This window comes from Puma concolor, chromosome D4 (genome assembly GCF_028749965.1).
Source record: "Puma concolor isolate L17-30 chromosome D4, mPumCon1.1.hap2, whole genome shotgun sequence".
Taxonomy (NCBI): Eukaryota; Metazoa; Chordata; class Mammalia; order Carnivora; family Felidae; genus Puma; species Puma concolor.
Window position 1 is genome coordinate 40,741,810 of NC_141679.1, and position 20,336 is coordinate 40,762,145.

Below are 20,336 nucleotides of genomic sequence, written 5' to 3' on the forward strand. Positions count from 1 at the left end.
CTCTAGCCAAGCTCTACTGGTTGGAGCGGCTCAGGGCTCAGGGCAAGCCCCCTTCTCTTCCTACACTGCACCCTGTGCAGGGGTGATCCCACCCAGTCTCTTGACTTTAAATAAATCTGCTGATGACTCCTATATTTCTCCAGAGTCATCTACAACTGCCCACTTACCACACCCACTGGCATGTCTAAGAGATAGCTCAAACTTGAGATCTACAAAACAGAACTCATGATTTTCCACTTCTTCCCCACCCACCCAACCAAGTCACTCCCCAAACTTTTCTGCTTTGGTAAATTCTTCCCCATCTTCCCAGTTTCTCAAGCCTGAACCTGAGTCATCCTTGACATCTTTCCTTCCCGAATTCCCATAACACAACGCCATATCCTATTGATTAAATATCCAAAACATATTTAAACCTTTCAAGTTCTTTATATCTTATAGACTTTAAATGGTCTTCCTGTATCCATTCCTGTCTTTTCCAATCTACTTCCCACACATCAGCTAGGTTGATCTTCTTTTATTTCTTTTAATGTTTATTTATTTATTTTGAGAGAGAGAGAGCTGGGGAGGGGCAGAGAGAGAGAATTCCAAGCAGGTTCCGTGCTGTCACAGAGCCCAACACGGGACTTGATCCCACAAACCATGAGATCATGACCTGAGCCAAAACCAAGAGTCAGATGCTTAACCGACTGACCCACCCAGGTGCCCCAGGGTTGATCTTCTTTTAAAAACATCTGATTATGCTAGTGCCCTCCTTCCCATTGTATTCCGTATAGAAAATAAATTCCCTAACATGGTCCAAAGACCTTCCAGATCTGGTCCTGACTGCATCTCCCCCCACCTATCTCTATCTGCACTCTAGCCCCACTGCATGATGTGGAGCCTGTGGACCGTCTACCCATGTTCATCTACTCCCTTGCAAAGCAGGAAAGCTAAGAATTACATTTCCCAGATGCCCCTCATGACTAGAGACCAGCATGTGGTTTCCTCCTGCTAATCATAAGCACTTGACTTTGGACCTCAGTTAGGGACGGGATTGGGGGCACCTGGGTGGCTCAGTCGGTTGAGCGTCCAACCTTGGCTCAGGTCATGATCTCATGGTTCATGAGTTCAAGTCCCACATCAGGCTGTCTGCTGTCAGAGCAGAGCCCTCTTTGGATCCTCTGTCCCCCTCTCTCACTGCCCCTCCCCCACTGGTTCTCTCTCTCAAAATAAATAAACTTATTTTGGGGGGCACCTGGGTGGTTCAGTTGGGTAGGTGTCCGACTTCAGCTCAGGTCTGATCTCACTGTTTGTGAGTTCAAACCCCACATCAGGCTCTGTGCTGATGGCTCAGAGCCTGGAGGCTGCTTCAGATTCTGTGTCTCCCTCTCTCTCTGACCCTCCCCCACTCACACTCTCTCTCTCTCTCTCTCTCTCTCTCTCTCTCAAAATTAAATAAACATTTAAAAAAATTTTTTAATAAATAATTTTTTTTTTAATTTTTTTTTTCAACGTTTATTTATTTTTGAGACAGAGAGAGACAGAGCATGAACGGGGGAGGGGCAGAGAGAGAGGGAGACACAGAATCGGAAACAGGCTCCAGGCTCCGAGCCATCAGCCCAGAGCCTGACGCGGGGCTCGAACTCACGGACCGCGAGATCGTGACCTGGCTGAAGTCGGACGCTTAACCGACTGCGCCACCCAGGCGCCCCAATAATTTTTTTTTTTAAAGGAGGGGAGAGACAGAGGATGAAACATCCATTTTGCTGGTGCAGACTGGGCCAGAACTGGTGTGGTTCTACAGTCGTTGGCTTCCAGATTTGATGGTTTCCTGCAGTCAACAGTAGTTTCCCAGTCACAGAAGAAACAATGTGGTTCTGGGAGCCAGACGTTGTCCCTAGAGGCTCTTCCTGGACTGTATGCCCAAACATCTCTTTGTAAACTGCTGAGTACCTGATAAACCGCTTCTTCCTTAAACTAGCTAAGGAGGTATCTGTTGTTGGCAACTGAACCCTAACAGATGGACTGACCAACTTTTAGTTACTTAGCTGAACCAAGATTGAGTTTCGAATGTGAGTTTTTAATCATCCTGGCTGGATTTAAACCCCTGTTCCAGCACTCACATGCTGCTGTATGACCTTGGTAAAGTTACTTAATCTCCCTAGCTTCAATATTCTCATTTGTAGATTAGGAATAAAAATAGCATCTACCTCAGAGGGCATTTGAGGATAAAATGAGGTAATACTGGTAAAACATTTGATATAGTTGCTGGCACATAAGAGTTCAGTAGATGTTAGCTTTTATAATTACTATAATTAAGTATTATTATTTCCTTACTCTGGGCCTTAAAATTTGCTCTTTCTTATGCCTGGAGCATTCTGCCTGTGCACCCAATTAACTCCTACTCATCCTTCAGTTTACAAATCATTTCCTCAAAAGTTATTTCCTGGCCCATTTTAATTATGTCTACACTCTTGGTTTTCTCTCATAACAACATTATTCCCTCTTAGAGCATGCATCAAAATTTTCAATCATATATTTTTTTGTTTGTTTATGTATTTCATCCTAGTCTCCCCCTAGAGCTGTGACTTCCATGAGGTGGCGGTCACGATGACATATGTCCTGTCATATAGGGAGGACCCAGCATTTTGCCTGACACACAAATGAGCTCAATAAATGTTTTTTAAACGAGTGACCTAGTCAACTGGTGGTAAAAATAACAAAAGAAGGGGCGCCTGGGTGGCTCAGTTGGTTAAGTGTCTGACTTCAGCTCAGGTCATGGTCTCACAGTTTGTGGGTTCAAGCCCCGCGTCGGGCTCTGTGCTGACAGCTCAGAGCCTGGAGCCTGCTTCGGATTCTGTGTCTCCCTCTCTCTCTGCCCCTCCCCTGCTCACGCTCTGTCTCACTTGGTCTCCCAAAAATAAATAAATGTTAAAACATTTTTTTTTAACTAAATAAAAAAAAAATAACAAAAGTTGGACGTGTGGAGAGCTGTATCACCAGCAAGTTCTAATATAGGGATCCCAGGCCTGCTTTGGCATAAAACAGCCCAAGACAAGTTTGGAAAATTATCTGTAAGTTTTCTTTATCATATCAAAATACGCATTAATAGTACTCTACAGTTTTCCAAGCCCTTTTTGATCTATTAATTCTCCTTTAATCCTTGTAACAACCCTATCATCTTATCCCATCTTATAGAAAAGGAAACACAGGCTTTAAGACGTCTGCAACACGTGCAATATCACACAGAGAGGAAGCAACACATTCCGCAAACCGCCAACTGGTAGTCATGAATTCCAACACCGCGTTTGCCACTTTCCGGCTGTGTGACCTTGGGTGAATCACTCAATCTCTCCGAGATGGTTTCTTCGTCAGTGAAAAGGAACAATAATGTATGCGTGTGTCGTCGGGAAGATGACACGTATAATTTCTGAGATGCGCACTGGTAACAAGCGGACCCTACACAGCATCACCATCATCATCGCCACTGGTGAGCGCTCACTCTGACTCAGCAAATGGCAAATCATGCTTTTCCATAAGACTCTTGGCTTCTAGACCATTGATACCTGAGGACTGCATATGGTAATCAAAGCTGCAGCTTGAATGCCATCCTCCATTTTACTCACAGAGGTTTGACATCCCACATACCACCCACAGATACACAAATCTAGCTGTCGTATGAGCTTGCTGCAGCTCTGCAATCACATTGTAACTCCCCTCATTGCAGGGACTAGAGCCACCTTTTTCTAGAGTGCTTTGGGCAGCGGTTTTGATTACTTATCCATGGATAGATCTGAGAAGCAAACAAAGCTATGGGCAGAAGTCCAGAGGGCTTCAAGAAAGCGTTATTTCAGAATGAATTCTGCAAAGTTGATCCAGATCAGAGCCAAGGCCCCTGGCCCCATGCTCAGAACATCTTTAAACTTTAGGCCAGGAAAACCAAACAGTCCTGCGTCCTATTTCTGAGAGGAAATCGACTCTCCGATCGGCAGACTGTTAGGCAAAGCGCCACAAACAACAGTCACGGATTTTGCTGTTGTGCAGGCTGACCTGGTTAGGCCATCATGGAGCAAGTATGACCGTGTCACAGGGAACTCGGTGGCGAGAACAGATGGCAGTAATTAGGAGACAAGTGATAGGGGTGAGCCCTGGGGTTTATGTTTTCAGCATCTTCTAGATGCTATCGGCTATGATCACAAAAATATTGCATATAACCAATTACAAGGGTCCCCAGTTCCTTCCTCAGGGCTATGACTTCAACTTCTTGAATATCCATATTAATAAGGATCTCTGGTTTTAATCCTATGAGATTGACCACATCATTTCCTCTTGGCAGCTCAACTGAACACAATGGATGCGATTCAGAACTCCGGCTCCCTCATCACAGCAAATCTCACGTCCTCACTGACCCTCTCACTGAGGTACCTGGCTGCTTTGTTCCCACATTGACGACAAGTGAGAACTGCTTCCCGTCCTGAGTAGAAAGGCTGCTCAGATACGATGAGGCACTAAAGAGCAGTGAATGTCTGGCCAAACTATAAGTGACAAGAAACCAAGCTTATTATTAAATCAGTCTCTGCAGGATTGCTTCAGAATATCATGTCTATTTTTTTTAATCTTTATTTATTTTGGGGGAGGGGGGTGGTGAGAGAGAGAAAGAGAGAGAGAGAGAGAGACACAATCCAAGGCAGGCTCCAGGCTCTGAGCTGTCAGCACCAAGCCCGACGTGGGGCTCGAAACCACGGATCGCGAGATCATGACCTGAGCCGAAGTCAGAAGCTTAACCCACTGAGCCACCCAGGCGCCCCAGAATGTCATGTCTTAAATGAGAAAATGGCTACTATGTCTTGAAATATTACAGCCAATATTCATTTCACACTTACCCCTTGTCAAGCACTGTGCTAGATTTGGGAGAAATCAACTCCTCAAGCTTGACCACAGCCAGGTGAAGTAGGACTCATAATCATCCCCATTCCACAGATGAAAACTAGAGGCTCAGAGAAGTTAAGGAACTTTTCTGAGGTTACACAGCTAGTTAGCAACACAAATAATACCCAAACTCAGGTCAACCTGACCTAAAAGCTATCCTTAGTGTAGCTCTAGTCAAAGTCTCTCACACCCGTAGGCCACCTCTCACTAAAGTCAGCTAAAGAGATCATATTCCTCTTTTCCTTTTATTCTTCAGGCATCAACTCAGAAGTCCTCTCCTCCAGAATCCCCCTTGATTCCCAATTTGCCTTATGCTCCCTGATGAGCCTATACAGTACTCAGTACACAGCACTTCTTATAACATCTGATCTCTCCCTCCAGACCAGGAGCTTAAGGAGGGCAAAGGCCAGGTTTGTGATGTTCATGGTGAGCAAGAGAGTGTCTAGACCCTCATAGGCACCGTGGACATAGTTGTGGGATTTACGGATTCATGAATAAAGATGACACTCCAGGTGCACCTGGGTGGCTTAGTCAGTTAAGTGTCCGACTCTCGATTTTGGTTCAGGTCATAATCTTGCCATTTCATGAGTTTGAGCCCCACGTTGGGCTCCGTGCTGACAGTGTGGAGCCTGCTTGGGATTATCTCTGTCTCCTCACTCCACTCTCTGACCCTACACCCTGCTCATGCTGTCTCTGTCTCTCTCAAAATAAATAAATAAACTTTAAACAAATGACACTCTACAATAGTTCTTTTTGAAATGTGAGAGCACAGTATCTCACTGCTTCTCTCCAGAATTTCCTTTGCCCCAGGAATCAGAAAAGCAGGTGAACATTGGTGGCATGCTTTCTGAAAATGCTGTAAATCCCCTAATAATGTTGATCCTTTGATTTTTAAAGGAGCTCACACTTCTTTGTGGTATGGGAAAGCCAGCTATGTCTTAAGCATACCAGCTGGCATCTATTTTTTAGCTTTCTTATTGGGGCAACAGAGGGAAACAAAGCTTGGCATCCTAACATATGTTCCCAAAGGTAAATCTTTAGGATACTAAGTGTCCATGTTATCGTCGGCAACAAAGATCCCGCTGAAGGACAGTACTAGGGAAAAGCATGGTCTTGCCTCTTTGCAGCTTAAGCAGGAACCAATACAGGATATGGGGGACCCAGTGCCAAATGAAAATGAGGATCCCCCTGTTCAGGAATTATTAAGAGTTTCCTGAGAGGGGCGCCTGGGTCGCTCAGCCGGTTGAGCGTCTGACTTCAGCTCAGGTCATGATCTCACGGTCTGTGGGTTCGAGCCCCGCGTAGGGCTCTGTGCTGACAGTTCAGCGCCTGGAGCCTGCTTCCGATCCTGTGTCTCCCTCTCTCTCTGTCCCTCCCTCACTCTCACTTTGTCTCACTCTGTCTCTCAGAAATAAATAAATGTAAAAAAAATTTTTTTTTAATAAAAATTAAAAAAAAAATAATTTCCAGAGAGTGACAGCAGGGCATTAAAGCAAGTTCAGGCTCTTCTAAGCACAGGTCCCTGCACAGAGGCTCAGGTCGTACACCCACAACATCAGTCCTAGGAGCGACGCCCACAGAACTGTTATAAAGTTCTTCCCTTATTATTTAATTTATTTCATTTCATTCTCATGGCAGCTGTATGAGGTGGATACTTACACAGACAAGACATGAGCACTGAACAAAGAAAGGTTTTGCTCTGACTGGGTGGGGGGAAGAGACTGGTGGAGTAACTGTTAGAGGCAGAGAGACAGAAGACGGAGACAAGAAGCATTCTGACCAATCCCAAATGAAAACTCAGTGGGACCTTTCTCTCTTTTTTGACGTTTGACAGGGAAACGAAGGACTGAGGTAGAGGAAGTGGCTTCCGAGAGTCTGACCCAGGAAATAATTATCAGCTCAGCACAGAGGATGATAAGCATTAGTAATCCACTCGCTCTGCTTCTCAAGAAGCAAGACCACTGCAGGTCCCGATACTGTGCCCACTTGTTAGACCGGCCTCCCTTATCAGCCCCCACCATTGAGTAAATTCAACCCCAGCAGTGCTTTGTAGCCACCACAGCAGTGGAAGTGTGTGCTTCAGGACTGGAGGAGTAGGAAATGAAGGAAACGAAAGCCATTTCTCTCTGATCAGCAGTGACTCTTGTGACAGCTGCATGGCTGCCCTCTCCTCCACCCAGAGGGTGAAGAGTGGGTCTGAGCAGGGCCCGGGAGAGCATTCATCCTTTCCAAGGCACTGCACTTTTAATTAAAAGCTCTAGATTTGGCAGGAAAAGCCTTTAAGTACCATAAAAAACACGAAATATTTCAGAACAAGTCTCATTCAGGATGAGATTTACACAGACACCTAAGGGTTAAGTAAAGAACAGTCATTAATAAAACACACAGTACTTATTACCCAAGGTCTCTGAATGTGGGCACTGGCCTGAACAGGAATCCCACATAAATAAGCCTGGGCAAGATAAACCATCAACTGATGTGTGGCTCATTCCTCCTACGAAATCCTTCCAGCAAAAGAATATTGGGCTACTTTTTTAACGACAAAGGGTTATTGTTAAACTTTTAGGTGAAAAGCCAGAGGGATGAGAGCCCCACAAAGACTGAAATCCTGGCTGTGCTGCTTCTTTGCTTTATGACTTTGGGCAAGTTCCTTCACCTCTCCCCGCCTCTGTTTTCTTAACTGTAAACATAAGGCAATAATGAAAATAGTATAACTATACCACCCAAGGGTATCATGGGGGATTCAGTAAGATAATTATGCAAAACACTTAGCATGGTAGCTGGTACATAATAAGCACTGAATAGTAGTCATCTATTACTATCATTACTCTGACACTGAGGGTTCAACTTGGCAATACTTTTCTCACTGTTACCATGATCTTGTTGTCTAGAGCCCAGAGAGTGCCTGTAAAGTAGCAGACACTTAATAGATACTTGCTGAATAAACGATTCGCTGAAAATCAGTGTCTGCTTACAACACTAGATTTCAAGTTTCACTGAGATGGAGTCCAAGAATTAACCATCCCTATGTTTTTTCAAAATATATTCGCTGGGCTTCTGTTGTATTCCAGGTACGATGCCCTTGTAGAGTCTGTTTCAGACAAAGCGAGTGCTCAACAAAATGTTTATTTAAAAGAAGAGTTCTTGATCCTGGCCCCAAAACTCACTTGCAACACAAAGGCTAGTCCAGTGGACCATTAAAAAGTCCCACTGGGCTCTCTTACATGGAGCCCACAGTTCTCTGGAATCCTTCGTTCTAGAGAAACCAAGTCTTTAAAGAAGCCGAGGAAATCATTAATCTTCTCAAGGAACATAGACCCTGGATTAGGCACTAGTGTGTCAAAAGTGAATGGATGCTCCTTGACGGCAAGGATATTTTGTTTTGGTTTTCAGCTTTATGCTTTTTCTTTTTAATAAGTAAACGAATGCTTTTTTTTTAAATAAATAAATGAACACACACACACACACACACACACACAGAGGCCATAAATGATCACCTTTAGTTTATCACCATAATCGCAAACCCTCTTTGAGTTCTATAAGTCTAAGAAAAGGGCTCTTATTCTACAGAACAAAGTCAATTGTATAGTCACTGTTCTCAGCAACATGCAGGGAGGAAACTAGGTGTGTCTCCATAACCCCAAGAACTACCCATTAAACAAAGTCCCGTGCGACCACTCAACCCCAGTTCTTGCCATCCCCGCAACTCGGCCTCCAGTGACCTTCCGTGAGATGCCATTACACAGAGCACCGGAACCAGAAACTTGGCTCAGAGGAAGCGCCCAGTCACCCAAACGCTTTCCGGAACAGAGGACATATAAAGAAATTAATTTTGCAATGAGTGCACTTCCTGAGAAAAACAGCTTGCCTTTGTATCCAGTGCACAGTAAATACCTGATACATATTTATTGATTGAAGGCACAACCAGTCAAAATAGAGATTTTACCGGTCAAAATAGAGATTTTTCTTGTCTTCTGGACAGTCGTCCAATCCTTAGTGGCTGTTGAGTTCTATCAATGCCCGCAATCTCTTTCTTCCTTTCTTTTTCTGTTCTTTAAGAAGAAAACAAAACTACAGAATTTTGTAGTAATCACTTATACATTCTGGCAATTTGAATAAGAATGCTTAGTATTAGAATGTCAAAATATATGCCTGACTTAACCAGGCTTAACTCTGGCCTGGACTTAACTGAGCTTCTAAGCAGTTGCTGTCTGAGGCATTGGCAGGCTTTGGCTTGTCAGACTCTTGGAGTTCTTCAGTGAAAAATCTCACAGATAAGGTAATTCTCTCCATTTAACTGCAAATGGGGGCAAGGCCATGTAACGGTCTTTCCAGACTCTCTGAATAAAAGATTTTTTAAAATAGGGGCGTCAAACCTTTGGTTGGGTTGGATGAACTTCAAACTCTTAATTTGGGCTCAGGTCAGTATCCCAGGATCATGGAATTGAGCCCCACATTGGGCTCTGCACTGGGCATGGAGGCTGCTTAAGATTCTCTCTCTATCTCTCTCTCTCCCTCTGCCCCTCTCCACCACCCCCTCTTAAAAAAAAGATTTTTTTAAACACACTAGCTATTTTTTACATTGGATTTGCAAAGCTTATTATTTTTAAGAATTCCGGAAAGCAACATGTCACAGGAAAAACAAGATAGACTATAAAACATGGTTGTATCACATTCTCTGGTCTGCTTCAAGGTGTTGGTAAAAAATCGTCAAAATGAATCCAGGGGTGCAACATTGCCTTCTTTATGTTGCCTTCATTTTGTTCATTCTCTAGGCCAAGTGGGTGCAAACTGGAAAGCCAAACAGTAAATAGGTATTTTTCTCCTCAGTTTCAACCAGCAGCTTGTGCCTCCCTTTGGAAAGGAAAAACAAAATGATATTTTAAAACATCTGAATAAAGAGACCAGGTTTTCTGCATGCAGGGCGCACTCAGCGAGAACCCGGCAAAGAAGAGGGTTCTATACCTTTCATGTCTGGTGCAATTATTTTAACTGCTTCCAGGATTGCCCTAGCTAATGGTTTCATGGCCTCTGAACAGCTAAGAATGTTTGGGAGACAGATACACACACACAAAAAGAAGACAGGAAAGTTTCACAAAAGGCCACGGAGTGTGACGGAAGCAAAACAGATTTCAGAATCAAAACGCTATGTTCAAATCCGTAACCCAACACTTCCTGGCTATATGGCCTTGGACACACGTCACATGCTCTTTGAATGTCCAGTTCCGATGTAAAAAACAAAATGTAGATAACAGTACCTAGAAGGTAGGACAGAATTTTTCAAAATTCAAGTTGTTATACATTAGCAGGTCATAACATCATTTTGAGGTACACTTGACATTTTAACAAAATGAAAGAGTATAGAATAGAAAATATCAAGGGTCCATCACAAGATTCATAAGATAAGCATTGTTTCATGAATTTTTCTTCCATTTTATGTATGCGTATAATTATGTTATCTATGTATATTACATACAAGTATATACGCAGACATAATTAAAATGTATTTCTTGTTAAAGATCACAGGCAAGGCTTAAAAAATTATTGTATGGATTTCATATAGATTAGAAGGTATGTATATGAAAATACGTAGCATGTAGTAGGTGTTCTGTTATTGGTGGTTTCCTTTCCAAGGAGAAATGACTATATCTGGACAAGTTTGTTACGAAATCACCACTTGTTATGGACTGAATGTTTGTGTTTTCCGCCCCCTGCCAAATTCACATGTTGAAATCCTAACCCCCAATGTGATGGTACCAGGAGGTAGAACCTTTGGGAAGTAATGAGGCCACCATGGCAGAACCTTCATGAATAGGATTAGTGCATATAAAAGGTGCCCCAGAGAGTTCTTCTGCTCTCTTTCCACCATGTAAAGATAGAAGTAGAAAATGAAAGTCTGCAACCAGGAAAAGGGGTCTCCCAGTGACCCAACAAGGTTGGCACACTGATTGCAGATTTCTAGCTTCCAAAACTGTGAGAAATAAATTTCTGCCATTTATAAGCCACCCAGTCTATGTTATCTTGTTATAGCAGCCTGAACTAAGACACCATGTTTATGTATATGCCAGTGCTTCTCATTGCCTTCCTTTTTAAAAAAAAAAAATTAATGTTTATTCATTTTTTGAGAGAGAAAGAGACCGAGCACAAGCGGGGAAGGGGCAGAGACAGACAGACAGACAGACAGAATCTGAAGCAGGCTCCTGGCTCTGGCCGTCAGCACAGAGCCTGATGTGGGGCTCAAAACCACGAACTGCAAGATCATGACCTGAACCGAAGTCCGAAGCTTAACCGACTGGGCCACCAGATGCCCTGCATTTTCTTCCTTTTTAATACAAGCTGTAACTTTTGGCATTTTGCTAAAACTAGCTTCTATGAGATATGAAGTGTCCCACCAAATGTTTGGACAGACCACTTTAAGATTATTTAGGAGGGGAGTTCATAAAACAAACTTCCTTACTTTGCGAAAATTGTCACCTGCCATTTGCTGTGGGTGCTTAGTAAGAGAAAAATCAGCTCTTGTGAGTTTGTCTTTACTAATTTTCTGGATGTAAAAGCAACATCTACAGGAGAAAGGGAGCTCACTGAACGCCTTATACGTACTAGGCTCTGTAACTACCTCCCCCCTTTATTTTACAACTCTGCGAGGTACGTATTATTTTTGCCTTTGTGCTCATGAAGAAACTGAAGCTCGGAGGAGGTGAGTTATTTGCCCCAAATCATGCAGCTCGTATGGAACGGAGCCTGGATTGAGATCCAGGTCTGACCACAAAGACTACACCTTTTTCCTCTGACAAGAAATAGCCATGACCCCACATTTTTCAAAGCAATTCATTATTCCCTTTTCCTCCCAGAGAAAGATGCCTTTTACCCACTGGTAAGACAAAGGCTTTTTCCACCAGTAGTGGTGTTCTCAATCAGAAAAAACAACCCACCGCTAAGTGCACGAAGAGCTGCTAGAACTTCATTTGTTCCCATGCACACGAAGACTACTTTTCCAGCCTCCTCGCCCTTCCTACGGATGACCAGGTAAGTCCCACACTCATTCCCCAACCACAGTATTACTATGAGATTTAAAGAATGCAGAAACCAAAGACCTCACATGTGTGACCATGTGTATGTGGGCGCGCGCACACACACACACACACACACACACACACACACACACACACACACCATGCCTCCCCCAGGAGTTCTTCTCAAAGTGCCAGCCCCCAGGAGCATAAAGAAGGTCATCCATCGTTATCTTACACTTGGCAAGGGCTGGAGTGGACTGTCTTTTCTTGACAAAAGCCAGACCAGACGATGCACAGCATGGAAATGTCTGTGAAAACCAGTATCAGGAAAACAAAATGTTCTTATCAATGACATGTTAGGGGATGAATAAAATCTCCTGACTTAGCTCCAAATACCAGGATGGAGCACAGTCTTAAGTCAATAAATGAAGAAGGTTGCTCCCACATTGTGTCTGAATCTCAAGGTGAAAAGAATAAGTTTACCAGTCAATCAGGCCCATTCAGTATCTTCATGGGAAGTGGGTGATGTTTATCTCCCTACCGTTTTGCTTGTACCTTTCTTGGTCAGAGATACTTTTGATTTCAACGTTTCTTTTCCCCTCCTTGCATCAAAACCAACCCTCAAAAAGAAGAATTTTTTGTTCATTTGCTCCTGCTAAGGTGAAAATTAATGATGTGACTTGATATGCTACCTATTCTAGGGGCTTCTGCCTCATAAGCAGGGACAAATATAGCAAACACTTTTAATTGTCTAATTTTGTTCCTTAATGGAGAAGCTAGTTTTTCTTCCTGATCTCTTTTTATCATAAAAGGTAAATAAACCATGAGGCTGGGAAGGAGGAGAAAATGACAGAGACAAAGTCCCAACCAGTCGGGGGGGGGGGGGGGGGGGGAGGGGCATAGAAATATCTGTCCTTCCTAGATGAAGGGCTAGAACAGAAGGGAAAACTCAGGTAAAGCGAGAAGGTTAAGCTCCAGATACCTTTTCCTCTTCCACTAGCTACCTCGAAGATGAGGTGACTTCGGAAACATCCAAAACATTGGAGCTGGTGACCCATCTTAGTCTAGCATTGTATTGGTGAAGTCGTGGTCCAGAGATGAGCCTTAACCTTCAGCTATACATAATCTTGACCGTAGTGTAGGAAAAAAGGGGCATGGGGTAGGGTGTCAGTGAGAGGTTATAAATAGACCCAGGCATAAAGAGACTGTTGAATTATACCTGGATGAATTTATCACTGCTTTGGCATTATAAGCAAGAAATAGATTGATTTCTTTCAGTAGATGCCTCCAATTCTGTTGAGCCCCCTTGACACTGAGTGGTACATCCCTTAGTGACATCCAGGACAGATTCCATACCTTCCTAGTCACTTTCAGGGATTAGAACAACCCCTTTTCAGTATTAAAGGCTTAATTCTATTCCCTATACTCCTGCTACTGATCTCAAACTTACACCAGTTTCGACTGAATTTAAAAAATGTTATATGTGGTTCCCACTTGTGACAAATGCAAGGACTAAGAGATGGCTAAGTCATGAATATTACCCTCATGATAACTCAGGATAACTCAAAAGCAGCAGACAAGGAAAGAGTACAAAATTCAGCTGCGGAAGCTAGGTTCGAGACGCAGAGCTTGGGCAGGGGAGACAGAATGGTTAGCTCGTTAGAAGGGGGACAGGAATGAAGGGGGCCAGGAAGTAGCGACATCTGAACTAATGCACAGAGGGTCAACGGGGCATTCCCAGAGAGAAAGACATTCCAGGCAGAGTCGGTCAGGAGAACAAAACCACTCAAACATTAGGTGTAAATAACTCTCAGAACAGCTTAGGAGAGTAGGAACAGTGATGCTAAAGGCATGTAGAGAGGATGCAGAAATAATCCTCACATGATTGGTTCTTTCATCGACTCCCTCAAAAGCCTCCAGAGATGAATCCCAAAGGAGGTACTTCTACGGGGAACTAAGTGAAGGAAATTTAAGTGCATTGTTTTCAAGCATTATTTTCAAGTAATCTCACTGGATTTGAGGGAAGACATGGGGGTTCTAGAAACTTCGGTCTCTCTTTTTTTTCACACTAGTCACTCATTTTAATTCTGCTTCCAGGAGGGGCCAGAACCACCATCGAAGTAAAATAAATAAATAAATGCGCTCTCTGGTGAATGTCAGAAAGACATTTGTTTCAAAATATACTGAGCAGTAGGCCTGTGTAGCCCCATCACCTAAGCCAAGAGTGGAGACAATGACTTCTGTTCTCTTCCGAATCCATTGTATGTATCTGGAGGCTGAGATGCTCAGGGTGATACGTGAAGAATGTTTGCTTAATGTGTCTCATGGTTAAGTGCTTAAAAAGCTTCAAAATTCTTTCCCATCTGACCCATTGTTCATAGCCAAGACTATTTATGAGATAGAATTGAATTTCCAGAGGACGTATTTCCATGTTACAATCCTTAGTAATTAATATTTTATGGACAATTCTCACATTCTGCTAGATATAACTGAGGACGTTGTTAGCCCTTAAGACTAATAATGTCTGAATTTCATTTTATGGAACAATAAAGATTGTAAGAATGTCATTTTTCTGAAGATTTAGAATCTTCATTTATTGCATTTGCTTTAATATGGGTACTGCTGTTTGAGCTGTTATTGTCTACCTTTTCCCTTTCAGATGTGATCTGGGGAAACAGTTTTCATCCCCTTTCACTCAGAACAGTGTCTGTCCTATAGCAGAAGCTCAATAAACACCTGTAATTCAGCAAAAGAACAACCATGGGAGAAAGGTAAGAGGTTGGGTTATGGAGTCAGAAACCTGATCCAAATCCTAGTTTCACCATTAACCAGTTGTATAAACTTGGGTGGTCAAGTCACTTAATATCTGGGAACCTCAATTCCTTCATCTTTACTCATGGGATAAAATACTCACCTCACCACACAACTTACGACTGTCATGTGAAAGGATGTACATGAAGAAGCCTGGCACAAATATAAGGAATCAATAAATCCTAGTGGAAGCGAAACTTTAAGCCAGTGCTAAAATTATTATTACCTAAATATAGCTCCAAGATGTCGTCACCTAACAATTCAACATGGCTAAACCTTTAGTTAATGCTGAGTGGTCACAAAGACTTCAAACTTCAGTGCGCTTACAAATTTTGCCAAAGTGCAGATCCCTCCGCTGTGCCCATGAAGATATGGATTCATAAAGGCTCTGTATTTCTTTTTTTTTTTTTTTCAACGTTTTTTTTTTTATTATTTATTTTTGGGACAGAGAGAGACAGAGCATGAACGGGGGAGGGGCAGAGAGAGAGGGAGACACAGAATCGGAAGCAGGCTCCAGGCTCTGAGCCATCAGCCCAGAGCCTGTCGCGGGGCTCGAACTCACGGACCGCGAGATCGTGACCTGGCTGAAGTCGGACGCTTAACCGACTGCACCACCCAGGCGCCCCAAGGCTCTGTATTTCTAATAAGCACCTTGGGTCATGCCTGCGCAGGTGGTCTATGGCCCAAACTTGGACAAAAATGAAACTAAGGGCAGTGGCATAATTTAATTGGCAAAAAAAAAAAAAAAAAATTTAGATTAAGAGGGTGATAGCCCATAGCCAACTTGCATCCCAAACTATGGAGGGCCGGAGAGTGGGAGGGAGATGGAAAGCAAACAGGAAAGTTTTCACCAGCCTCTCCCCCCCCCCTCCCCCACCAACTCACAAGAGTTGTAGGATTCCAGATGAATGGCAGGATTGTTCAAAGAACGAGGATATCTGTACCGCTGGGGGCGGGGGGCGGGAGGGGGGGGAGGAGTGTGTGACTGACCCAGAAATATTTCTAAGTGTTCGGATGTTAGAAAAGGCCAAAATGCCTTTTTCTCTCCCTCTCCCTATGCTACCACTACCGCAGACAAGCCTTAAAGCCATGTTTATTTCAGAACAAATCTAATCCATACATTTGTCTTGTTTAGACTTGTGTCAAAAATGTTTTTAGCGTTAATATGGACGCAAGAAAAACCTTTTTTACTGCAAAAACAGCAAAGAGAAACAAATCTACCTTTGGTAAATATATTTTAACAACAGATACTCAGAATTGAAGACAGGGGGCTAAACAGAAAAACAATGTTGCAATTCAAAAGCAGTCAAGACAGATCTTTCTATAGCTGCAGAATGTTTAATTCCATCCAAAGCAAACATTCTCAACCGCTTTGAACTCTTAATTTACTGCTCTTGTGCACACATCCTTTCACTATGGCATGTAAAAAGGACACATTGTAATTAAGAGTAAATTCGTTTTGATACTTCATCATGATACTTAGATTACTTCAAGCTACTTTTTAAGAGATAAATTTTTTCATGCAAGAGACTTGCCTTTAATCACAAAGCAGCCACAATGCTATTTATGTTTACTTCCTGAGGGTGAGCCAAGCACATTAGGGAAGTAGGACAGCTGTACTGTCTTGTAGTTCTGAATTTAGTGAATGCTTGTCTATGGTTCTTTTCACAATCAAAGCTGACATCATAAGAGCTTTATACACCAAAGACAACCAAAGTATTTTGTCATCAGGGACACTGCCCAAAGTGGTACACTACCCTCCATGAGGGGAGAAGCTGAAGTGAGAGCAGAGGTAACCTGCCAAATCCTAGAACAGAAAAAAACTTGCATCGTGATGTATTTCCCAGGCTGCCTTGAGGAGACAGGACAATGTAGTGGGGACGGCACAGGTTTGCATGCCTAATATGCTGAAATACTAACTCTCTGCTCTTGTCCATCAATGTCTTTGAGTGAGCCTTGAGTGTCCTTCAAGGCTCATCTATAATACATGGGTGATAACACCTTGTAGGATCCTTCTAAGTGGTGAAACAGATAATATATAAGGGCACCTGGGTAGTTCAGTCAGTTGAGCACCCAACTCTTGATTTCTGTTCAGGTCATGATCACAGAGTCATGGGAATGAGCCCTGGGTCGGGCTCTGTGCTGAATGTGGAGCCTGCTTGGGATCATTCTCTCTCTCTCTCTCTCTCTCTCTCTCTCTCTCTCTCTCTTCCCCCCCCCCCCCACCACCTCTGCCACTCTCCCCAACTTGTGCCCTCTCTCTGTGTCTAAAATCAAAAAAATAAAATAAAAAAAAAAGAAGTAGGGGCGCCTGGGTGGCTCAGTCGGTTGAGCATCTGACTTCAGCTCAGGTCATAATCTCACAGTTCGTGAGTTCAAGCCCCACATCAGATTCACTGCTGTCAGCACAGAGCTCACTTTGGATCTTCTGTCCTCCTCTCTCTCTGCTTCTCCCCTGCTCAAGCGCACTCTCTCTCTCTCTCTCTCTCTCTCAAAAAATAAAATAAACTTTTTTTTAAAAAAAGAAGTAAAGGGGCGCCTGGGTGGCGCAGTCGGTTAAGCGTCCGACTTCAGCCAGGCCACGATCTCGCGGTCCGTGAGTTCGAGCCCCGCGTCGGGCTCTGGGCTGATGGCTCAGAGCCTGGAGCCTGCTTCCGATTCTGTGTCTCCCTCTCTCTCTGCCCCTCGCCCGTTCATGCTCTGTCTCTCTCTGTCCCAAAAATAAATAAACGTTGAAAAAAAAAAAAAGAAGTAAAATAGATAATATATGAAAAGTTCAAAGCAGTGGCATACCAGGGTGGGTACTGAAAGGAGATGTTCACCCAGGTATAGGTAAAAAGTTGATACACTACCGTAGAGATTTAGAAACAATAATAAAACTGACTAAAAGTCAACTTGTCTTTTGTTAGTACAATCCACAGACGATTCTAAATGAACCCACTTACCCAATACTTCTCCCACCAGGTTAGGGAACTCCCACTGAGCCACTCCCCCCCCCCCCCCCCCCATGGTATGTACTTGGCTTAGTGACTGGAGCACAGTAGGTCCTTAGGAAATGCTAGTCCTCCCTTAATGGAAATAAACTAAATATATGTGAAAATAGATCTAACATAAGAAAAGAGCCTTCGGGCATGAATCTTTTTCAGCTCCAACTGAGCCCCAGTTAAGGACAGTAAAAAATAACATTTATAAGATTTTGCAAAACTGATTTCTAGCATCCAAGTGTTGACTGTCTTTACATGCTGTCTCCCTGTTCACCCTATACTTCACCTCCTCCATGAAGAAGAGATTATGTACCCCATAGACATCAGGAAGCAATATGGATTTTGTGATGTCTTGGGGGAGATGGAGATGGTTTCTATCACACACAAAGTATTTCTCTCCAAAAATCCCCATTACACTTCTCCATTTCTCCAAAATTCATCCTGAGCTCCCATCCAAAGGTCACCTCTCTATCCTTCCTGACGTAGACTTCCAGTCTCAGACTGCAGTACCTGGCCGTGGATCTTTCCTTTGGTCCTCCCTGTATCATTTAACCAGACCCATTTAGATCCATCCAGATCCTTCCTGCTGTCTTCCAGTCTGGGAAAGACCAGCAAATATCAGATCCTTCTGCCGCCGTGTGTGAACTGAGTCAATAGTATATAACAACAAAAACAGCAACAAAATCTTCCTTTTTTTTGTTCACATACGGAAATTTTTACATTCCGCCTTTGTGATCATTAACACCCAGAACTAACTGACCCACAGGAAGGGACAGAAAGAAAGGCACTCCAGTAGCTTTATCATAAATCACCAGTTGAGTTTTAGTTCATACAATTAATTCAAAACACCCATAAAATAGCCCCATGGCCATTAAGCATCAAATCCTAGAACGGCATCATACTGATACTTAACGGTTCTCTGCCCTTTACACTCATCTTTCCAAAAGACAACCCCAAGAAAAACTAAAAATTTAAGCTGAATATCACATTGCTTTTATTTATTAAGAAGAATAAAAACTTCACAACAGTACACACATTGATGAAACAGAAGCGACGTAATAATAGAGTGGAAAAGAAGGCAATCGTGTAGAGGTCATTTTTAGCCCAACTCTCTCATTTCACAAAGTTAGAGTTCATGGTTGCAAACAGTAGAAACTACTTAAGCAGAAAAGTTGTTTTCTGGAAAGCTATTGGATAGCTCACAGAATTAAGATGAAGAGTGAAAAGCAAAACTGACAATACGGGCAGGAACCAAGGGAGTAACCAGTTGAGAGATGATCAAAATCATTCCGTGGGAACGGTTTTGGACTCTGCCACTGGGGGCACCAACACTGGAGACTCATCGTTAACACCACTGGACTCTTACATCCACCATCACATAAATAATCACTGGCTGTCCTGGCATCTCTCTACCATGCCTTCAAGAGTCAAAGTCCTCTGACAAAGGAGGACTCTGACAAAGGAGACAAGAATATGCAACAGGAAAAAGACAGTTTCTTCAATAAGTGCTGCCGGGAAAACTGGGCAGCTACATGCAAAAAAGAGTGAAACTGTACCCCCCCCCCCTTTTGTCATACACAATAAGAAACTCAAAACAGATTAAAGACCTAAAGGTAAGACACAAAACCATAAAACTCCTAGAAGAAAACATAGGATATGGAGAAAAAGAAACCCTAATGGTGTCACCACTATGAAAAACAGTATGAGAGTTCCTCAAGAAATTAAAAATAGAGGGGCGCCTGGGTGGCTCAGTCGGTTGAGCGTCCGACTTCGGCTCAGGTCACAATCTCGCGGTCCGGGAGTTCGAGCCCCGCGTCGGGCTCTGGGCTGATGGCTCAGAGCCTGGAGCCTGTTTCCGATTCTGTGTCTCCCTCTCTCTCTGCCCCTCCCCCGTTCATGCTCTGTCTCTCTCTGTCTCAAAAATAAATAAACGTTAAAAAAAAAAATTAAAAAAAAAAAGAAATTAAAAATAGAAATATCATATGATCCAGTAATTTAACTACTGGGCATTTACCCAAAGAAGATGAAAACACGAATTTGAAAAGATATATAACTCCTACATTTATTGCAGCATTATTTACAATAGCCAATCTATAGAAGTAACACAAGTATCCATTCATAAGGGATTGGATGAAGAAAATACGAGATATAGATATAGATGATATAGATATAAATAGATAGTGATAGATAGATCGATCGATACATAGATAGATAATGGACTATTACTCAGCCATAAAAAAGAATGAGATCTTGCCATATGCTATAATGTGGATGGACCTAGAGTGTATAATGCTAAGTGAAATAAGCCAGAGAAAGACAAATACCAAATGATTTCAGTTATATGAGGAATCAAAAAAATAAAACAAATAAAAAAACAAAAGCAGAAACAGACCTATAAATACAGAGAACAAACTAATGATTATCAGAGGGGAGCGGGGTGAGACGGATTGGCAGAACGGGTGAAGGAGAGTGGGAGACACAGTCCTGCAGTTGTGTAATGACTAAGTCATGATGATAAAAGGTACAGCAGACGACATACGGTCAATGCAATGGTAATATCACTGTGTGGTAACAGAGGGTAGTACACTTGTGATGAGCACAGCATAACGTAGAGACTTGT

At 42.9% G+C, this 20,336-nt stretch overlaps 1 long non-coding RNA gene across 3 annotated transcripts in view; it reads right to left on the reverse strand.

Annotated features, from left to right (window-relative positions):
• Window positions 1-8,405: 8,405 nt before the first annotated feature.
• The window catches only part of LOC147574817 (uncharacterized), a 92,695-nt gene continuing 80,764 nt past the window's right edge, over window positions 8,406-20,336 (reverse strand). For all 3 annotated transcript variants that reach the window (XR_015243555.1, XR_015243556.1, XR_015243557.1), the window contains exon 9: window positions 8,406-8,960. This is a non-coding gene — a long non-coding RNA (uncharacterized LOC147574817). The remainder of the gene's footprint in view (window positions 8,961-20,336) is intronic.